This window comes from Pongo abelii, chromosome 11 (genome assembly GCF_028885655.2).
Source record: "Pongo abelii isolate AG06213 chromosome 11, NHGRI_mPonAbe1-v2.0_pri, whole genome shotgun sequence".
Lineage (NCBI taxonomy): Eukaryota > Metazoa > Chordata > Mammalia > Primates > Hominidae > Pongo > Pongo abelii.
This window is the reverse complement of record NC_071996.2, coordinates 105897608-105906460: the sequence shown is the minus strand read 5'-3', so window position 1 is coordinate 105906460 and position 8853 is coordinate 105897608. Positions and strand designations below refer to the sequence as shown.

The following is an 8853-nucleotide window of genomic DNA, read 5'->3' as shown; positions in this document are numbered from 1 at the left end:
GGCTGGTCTCAAACTCCCGACCTTAGGTGATCCACCTGCCTCGGCCTCCCAAAGTGTTGGGAATACAGGCATGGGCCACACGCGTGGCCAACGGTGTGCTTTTAATTGCTCTGCAACTAGGCAGACTCAGACTTGAAATAGGAGCAATGGAAAATACTGGAAAAAATAATAATAAAGAGGAGATCAAATGGAGATATAGATGCTACAAGAATGGCAGAATATGGATAATTGTTGAAGCAGGGTGACAAGTATAGGGTGGTTCCTTATTCTGTTGTTACTTTGTATCTATTTCAGTGGCCATGATAAATGATTTAAAAATTGGTTCACAAAAACAGACAACTGCTCACATGCTTTCTTACAAAATTCAGGCAAACACTGAAAATGTATAAAGCTCTAAATTTAAGAATCTGCAAAACCCTATCTACCTTACCTGACATGTTATCCATGTATTTGTTATTGTACATAAGAATGTACATCAAACTGATGAATTTTGCTAGATGTTTAATTGTGCTCAGCACACATAAGCTGTGGTTGCGTAGTTACGTGGAGATTTTTCTCTAAGGAGACATATGCAGACCTGGATTTTAAAAAGAACAGTTTAGCTGGCTGGTTAGTTCAGTTGGTTAGAGTGTAGTGCTTATGAAATAGACCAGGCCGGGCATGGTGGCTTACGCCTGTAATCCCAGCACTTTGGGAGGCCAAGGCTGGCGGATCACAAGGTCAGGAGATCGAAACCGTCCTGGCTAACACGGTGAAACGCTGTCTTTACTAAAAATACAAAAAATTAGCCAGGCACGGTGGTGGGGCGCCTGTAGTCCCAGCTACCTGGGAGGCTGAGGCAGGAGAATGGCGTGAACCCGGGAGGCGGAGTTTGCAGTGAGCCGAGATTGCGCCACCGCACTCCAGCCTGGGCGGCAGAGCCAGACTCCATCTCAAAAAGAAAAAAAAAAGAAAAGAAAAGAAACAGACCAATGTAAAGCTACAACCTTTTTAAGTAATGACATGTTTACAATAAATACAAATATATGCTCTAAAGTAACAGGAAAAATTTAACACTGAAGTCTACATAAAGAAAATACCGGCCAGGCACAGTGGCTCACGCCTGTAATCCCAGCACTTTCGGAGGCTGAGGCAGGCAAATCACAAGGTCAAGAGATCGAGACCATCCTGGCCAACATGGTGAAACCCTGTCTCTACTAAAAATACAAAAATTAGTTGGGCATGGTGGCGTGCACCTGTAGTCCCAGCTACTCCAGAGGCTGAGGCAGTAGAATTGTTTGAACTAGGGAGGCAGAGGTTGCGGTGAGCCAAGATCGTTCCACTGCACTCCAGCCTGGCAACAGAGTGAGAATCCATCCAAAAAAAAAACAAACAAACAAACAAACAAAAAAACACCCTGTCAGTAGATATTAACTAGTAGTGGCCCTGATATATTAAAATTTATTATATTGGCCATGCATGGTGGCTCACACCTATAATCCCAGCACTTTAGGAAGCCAAGAGGCAGGTGGATCACTTGAGGCCAGGAGTTTGAGACCAGCCTGGACAACATAGTGAAACCCAGTCTCTACTAAAAATACAAAAATTAGCCAGATGTGGTGGTGCACACCTGTAATCCCAGCTACTCGAGAGACTGAGGCAGGAGAATTGCTTGAACCCAGGAGGCGGAGGTTGCAGTGAGCTGAGATTACTCCACTGCACTCCAGCCTGGGCAACAGAGTAAGTGAGATTCTGTCTTGAAAAAATAAATAAATAAAATTTATTATATTAAATTAATTGAATTTTATTATAGGTTTTTAAATATTTAAAATATGTTTTGGGCCAGGCACGGTGGCTCAGGCCTATAATCTCAGCACTTTGGGAGGCCAAGGTAAGAGGATCGCTTGAGCTCAGGAGTTGGAGACCAGCCCGGGCAACGTAGCAAGACCTCATCTCTACAAAAAATCAAAAAATTAGCCAGGCGGGGTGGTACACCTGTAGTACCAGTTACTCAGAAGGCTGAAACAAGAGGATTCTTTTAGCCCAGGAGATAGAGGCTGCAGGAGCCGTGATCACACCACTGCACTCCAGCCTGGGTGACAGACCAAGACACTGTCTCAGGAAAAACAAAATATGTTTTGAAAATGAAATTCAGATCAAAACATATACTGCACCCCTGAAACACAGAGAGTACTTTAAAAACTGTTCCACTGGAGTGTGATAAAATTGAAGGCAGAGAATATATTTTATTCATCTCTGTCTCTCTAATACCCAAGACAATAGTTTGATGAATGCATATTGTTAACAGAAGCTATGGAAAAATTGATTTATAAGTCCAAAGTAATCTTATTAGAAATTCATCTGTGTTGATTTTTTTCTGAGTATACAAAGTCCATTCTCACATAAACAATTCAATATAAAAATTATTAAATTAGAAAACAAAATTCCACAATTCCCCCAACCTTTCATTTTTCTATGTATAATGTAATATATATTTATAAGACTTTTTTTTACTTAAAAAAATAGGATTAGCCAGGCATGGGGGCTCACACCTGTAATCCCAGCACTTTGGGAGGCCGAGGCAGGCGGATCACCTGAGGTCAGGAGTTCAAGACCAGCCTCAACATGAAGAAACCCCGTCTCTACTAAAAATACAAAATTAGCCGGGAGTGGAGGTGCATGCCTGTAATCCCAGCTACTCGGGAGGCTGAGGCAGGAGAATTGCTTGAACCTAGAGGCAGAGGTTGCGGTGAGCCGAGATCGTGCCATTGTACTCCAGCATGGGCAACAAGAGCGAAACTCCGTCTCAAAAAAAAAAAAAAAAAGAGAGATCACATTATGGGTATAATTTTTGAAACCTGTATTTTTTTTCCCTTAAACATATATCTAGGACATCTTTTGACTCAGTAGACATCTAGAGTCTATCTCATTCCCTTTAAAGAATACATAGTATTCTATCATTTGGCAGTACCATAATTTAACCAGTCTCCTGCTAATGGACACACCATTACATACAATGGTCTATGATACCTTTACACTTATATCTTTTCACTCTTGAGAGAATATTTTAAATTTTAATGTTGTATAAAAGCAATCTACATACACAGTTTAAACAAATACTATTAGAAGGATGATTTTTTTGTTTTGGTTTGGTATTTTTTGAGACGGAGTCTCGCTCTGTCACCCAGACTGGAGTGCGGTGATGTGATTTCAGCTCACTACAATCTCCACCTTCTGGGTTCAAGTGATTCTCCTGCCTCAGCCTCCCGAGTAGCTGGGATTACAGGTGCACACCATCACGCTCGGCTAACTTTTGTATTTTTAGTAGAGACGGGGTTTCACTATGTTGGTCAGGCTAGTCTCGAACTCCTGACCTCAGGCAATCTGCCTGCCTCGCCTCCCAAAGTGCTGGGATTACAGGGGCGAGCCACCACGCCAGGCCAGGGATGATTTTTTAAAGTAGTCATTTGCTTATTTTCATTGCCCTTCCCAAAACCTCAAAAGAATTGTTAAATCTCTCTGAAAGTGATAGTGGTTTGTTTTTTCCCTTAAAGGCATCTAAATGGAACCTTCTTTTCTCCTGCTGTGTCTGAACTCGATTATATTCTAGGACTTCTGTATAGCTATCCTATGATTTCCTGGGATTTCCCTACACTTGTCTGTGCATGTATCCCACGTTCCCTCAACCCAGGGTCTTCCTTTTTTGTTTATTTGCTTGTTTATTCCTTTGTTTTATAATTGCTTCCTAAGAAAGAGCATATAGAAGGTTAATTTTTTATAAAAATAACCAGCAGGATTGAAGCTGCTCCTTTGAATTTGCGATTCAACATGAGAAATCTCCTCAGGGCTGGTAAAAAGAGGTCTTAACCTCTGTCTTTAGAGTTACAGTTTACTGCTTGCTCAGCCATTTTACCCGCTACCCCCACCTATGTTCATCAATTGTTGATTGTTTTCAACTAACCACAAAGTTACCGGAACACTATACCTGCTATTTGGCGCAAAAGTGGAGATAGTAGGCACCGCCTTAAGCTTCCTAATTCAAGCAGGACTAGACCAACCAGGAACTCTACTAGGAGATGATCAGATGTACAATGTTATTATTACTGCCCATGCATTCACTTTCATCTTCTTTATGGTGATACCAATCATAATTGGGGGTTTCGGGAACTGGCTAGTCCCTCTGATAATTGGTGCACCTGATATGGCATTCCCCCAGATAAATAATATGAACTTCTGACTTCTCCCTCTATCTTTTCTGTTCCCTACTTGCATCCTCAATAGTAGAAGCCAGCGCTGGAACCGGCTGGATGGTTTATCTCCCTTTAAGAGGAAACCTAGCACATGCAGGAGCCTCTGTGGACCTGACCATCTTCTCGCTCCACTCGGCAGGTGCCTCTTCTATTTTAGGAGCCATTAACTTTATTACCACTATTATTAACATAAAACCCCCAGCTATGTCCCAGTATCAAACACCCCTTTTCGTCTGATCAGTCCTCATTACGGCAGTCCTTCTAATCTTTTCCTTTCCAGTGCTAGCCACCGGGATTACTATACTATTAACTGACTGTAACCTCAACACTAATTTTTTTGAGCCTGCTGGCGGGGGTGACCCTATCTTGTAACAGCATTTATTCTGATATAAAACTACCTTCCACCCCTACCGTATAACCAAAGATATTTTAGGTCTAATTTTTCTCCTCCTCCTTCTAATAACTCTAGTACTATTTTCACCTGACCTCCTGGGCGACCCAGGTATCTACGCTTTAGCCAACCCCTTCAACACCCCACCACACATTAAGCCAGAGCGGTACTTTTTGTTTGCCTACGCAATCTTACAATCCAGATGACATGGTTCTCTAAAAATTCTATAATCTGAATCAACATAGTTATCCACAGCCTACTTATCGGCCTCATCAGCCTACTATATTTTAACCAATTCAACAGTAAATAAGGTTGTTGGATCAGGTGGTTAATAGCTCTTGGGTAGTAAGTATTATTACTAGCATATTTAGTGAACCTGAGGTATTTTAAGTATAAACAAATGCTACAAGTAGAGGAAGGGATCCTACGAGTGTGTAAAATAAGAAGTATGAGCTTGCATTAAGGCATTCTGGTTGGTTGCCTCAGCGGGTGATGATAATTAGGGTAGGAACTAGCGTGGCTTCAAAGAGGATATAAAATATAGTTAGTTCTGTGGCTGTGAATGTTAGGATTTTAAAAGTCTGTAGGGAGATCAATATAAAAATATAGAGCTTTTTTCATGGGAGTGATTCATTGGACAGGTGATATTGGCTTGCTATACTTATAAGAGGCAGTAGTCAGGCTGTTAAGATTAGAAGGGATGATGTCAGCTGGTCAGAAGAGAAAACTAATCAGAAGTTGGATGAGTTATCATTGAATTGCTTAAAAAATAGTAGGCTGATGAGGCTGATGAGGCTGATGAGTAGGCTGTGGATAACCATGTTGATTCAGATTATAGAATTTTTAGAGAACCATGACATTGGTAACAGTATAATTGCTGGAATAATAATTTTTAGCATTGAAGTAAATTTAGATTTTGTACATAATCTAGACCATTTGTACTGGAGATTGAAATTAGTAATGCAAGGCCCACTGCAGCTTCACAGGCAGCAAATACTAGCAGAATAATGGGTATTATGGGTGCTAGAGTGAAATGTATATTTAAAGTTATGAGTATTTATGATAAATACTGATAGTATTATGCCTTCTAGGCATAATAGGTATGATATTAGGTGGGATCGATAGACGAATACTCCTAGCAGTGGTATGGTATATGCTAATATAATATTGATATAAATCACGGGGATTTGGTAAATATGGTCTACCATAATCTAATGAGTCAAAATCATTTATTTTGACTTAAACTATTTACAATTCAACACAGTCTAATCCTTTTTAGGCTCATTCATAAGTCAAGGCTAGGATTAAAATGGTAACTAGTATAAGGGCTGTGCTGATCATTAGTGTCAGGTTGGTTGTTTGAAGGGCTCATGGCAGGGGTAGTAGTAGAGCGATCTCTGAGTCGAAGAGGAGGAATGTGATGGCTACTAGGAAGAATGTAATGGAAAAGGGGAGGCAGGCGGAGGCTAGTGGGTCAAATCCGCATTCATAGGGGCCGGATTTTTCTATATAGATATTAAGTTGTGGGAGCCGAAATGCTATTATTATTAGTAATAGGACCAGTAAGGTGTCGGTTACTAGGGCTAGTGTCAGGTTGATTACTCTCTTTCGGATATTATGGAAACTAATTGATTGGAAGTCAATGGTACTGTTTATACTAAAAGAGTAGGACCCTCATCAATAGATAGATGTAGTATAATAGTCATACTACATCTACAAAGTGTCAATATCAGGCGGCAGCTTCAAAGGCAAAGTGGTGGTTGGATGTAAAGTGGAATTTTAATTGGCGGAGGAGGCAGATAGTGAGAAATGTTGATCCAATAATAATATGAAATCCATGAAAGCCTGTGGCTGTAAAGAATGTTGAGCTGTAGATTCCATCAGAGATAGTAAAGGGGGCCTGGAAATATTCTGAGGCTTGTAGAAGGGTAAATACCTAAGGTAATTGTGATGGATAGTGCTTGAAGTATCTGCTTTCGACTACCTTCTATCAGGCTGTGGTGAGTGCAAGTAATGGAAAATCCTGATGTAAGTAATACAGATGTATTCAGGAGGGGGACTTCTAAGGGGTTGAGGGGAGAAATACCTGTTGGGGGTCAGTGTCCCCTTAATTCTGGAATTGGGACTAGACTAGAGTGGTAGAATGCCCAGAAGAAACCAGCAAAAAATACTTCTCAGATAATAAATAGAATTATTCCATATCAGAGGCCTTTTTGGACGATTGATGTGTGGTGGCCTTGAAATGTAATTTCTCGGATAATGTCACGTCATCACTGGTGTATAGTTAGTGTGTGGGTTAGTAGGCCCAGGGTTAAAAGGGTGATAGAGTTAAAGTGAAATCACATGGCCAGGCCAGATGTTATTAGGAGAGATGAGAGAGCTCCTGTTAGTGGTCAGGGGCTGGGTTTGACTATATGGTAGGCATGTGTATGGTGGGTCATTATGTGTTGTTGTACAGGTAAAGGCTTACTAGCAGTGTAAAGACATAGGCTGAATAAGGGTTACGGCGAATTCGAGGATGATTAGTAGGATTAGAATAATGAGAGCGATTGAAGCTGTGGGAAGACTGATAGTTGATAGTACTAGTGTGGCTCCTCCGATTAAATGTATTAGCAGGTTTCCGGCTGTAATGTTGGCTGTTAATCGCACAGCTGGTGCCATTGGTTGAACGAATAGCCTAATAGTTTCAATGATCACTAGCACAGGGATAAGTGGTATAGGTGTGCCTTGTGGTAAAAAGTGAGCTAAGGAGGTTTTTGTCTTGAAGCAGAAGCCTGTAATGACTGTGCCTGCTCATAAGGGGATTGCTATACCTAGGCTTATTGATAATTGGGTAGTTGGTGTAAATGAGTGGGGTAGAAGCCCAAGGAGATTGGTTGAGGCAATGAAGAGAATTAGGGAGATCAGTATAAGGGATCATGTTCGTCCTTTAATGTTATGGGTTATCATTATTTGTTTTAGTACAAGTTGAATTAGTCACTGTTGAATGGAAATCAATCAGTTACTGATTAGATGACTGGAGGCTGGAAATAGTACAGGGGTAAATAAATGATTAATACTACTGCAGGTAGACCTAGAATTGTCGGGGTAGTAAGAGGTGAATAGATTTTCGTTCGTTTTAATTCTCGGGGGCTTTATGTTTTTGGGTTTTGATTGTTTTTGGTATAGGGGCTGTATAATAAATGAAATTTGATCATTTTAACTGAATAATGGAGCATAAAGTTACGATTATTGACAGGATGACAATGGATCATGTGGAAGTATCTAGTTTAGGCATTCACTGCAAATAGGTGCAGATCCCCTCCGTCTTTAACTTAAAAGGTTAATGCTAGATAGCTTTACAGTGATATTATAGTGCAGACGTGGATCAGGTTTCAAAGCATTTTAAGGGGGTTAATTCTAGGACAATAAGTATAAAACTGTGGTTAGACCCACAAATTTCTGAGCACTGTCCATAGTAAAGGCCTGGACATGTAGCGGTTAAGGTAGTTTGATTTAAGCGTCCGGGGATTCCACCTGTTTTGAGGCCCAGTAAGGGGATAGTTCATGAATGCAGGATGTCTTCGGATGAGATTAATATATGGACAGGGATCTCTATTGGGAGAACTGTTCAGTTATCAACTTCAAGGGGTCGAAGTTCTCCTGGCTTTAAGTCTGCTGTTGGAATCACATAAGAATCAAAGCCTAACTCTTCATAGTCTGTATATTTAGAGCTTCAATATCATTGGTGGCCAATTGCTTTGACAGTAAGAGAAGGATTGTTAACCTTGTCTATTATGTGCAGAATACGTAGGGATGGGAGGGCAATTAAAATTAAAATAATGGCAGGTAAAATAGTTCACACAGTTTCAATTTCTTGAGCATCTATGGTGCCAGTATGAGTTAATTTTGTTGTGAGTATTAGGGAAATGATGTGTAGGACCAGGGAACTAATTAGGAAAATAATTATAAGAGCATGGTCATGGAAAGTGAGTAGTTCTTCTACAATAGGGGATGTGGTGTCTTGAAGGCCTAAATGAACTGGATGAGCCATTAAGACATATAGGATTTAACCTATAAATTCGCTTTGATAAAGTTATGTAATAATTTTACTAATATCTTATCGAGAGAGTCATAGAAGTTGTTGGATTGGCTTGAAACCAATTTCTGGAGGTTCAATTCCTTCCTTTCTTGTTTAGGCTTTCACGTAAGTTGGCTCTCCAAACGTGCAGTAGGGTGGTGGACATCCGTAAA

At 40.5% G+C, this 8853-nt stretch overlaps 1 pseudogene; it reads right to left on the bottom strand.

The window, feature by feature from the left end:
- Positions 1 to 7060: 7060 nt before the first annotated feature.
- Positions 7061 to 7818, bottom strand: LOC134759544 (ATP synthase subunit a-like; annotated as a pseudogene).
- Positions 7819 to 8853: the final 1035 nt, after the last annotated feature.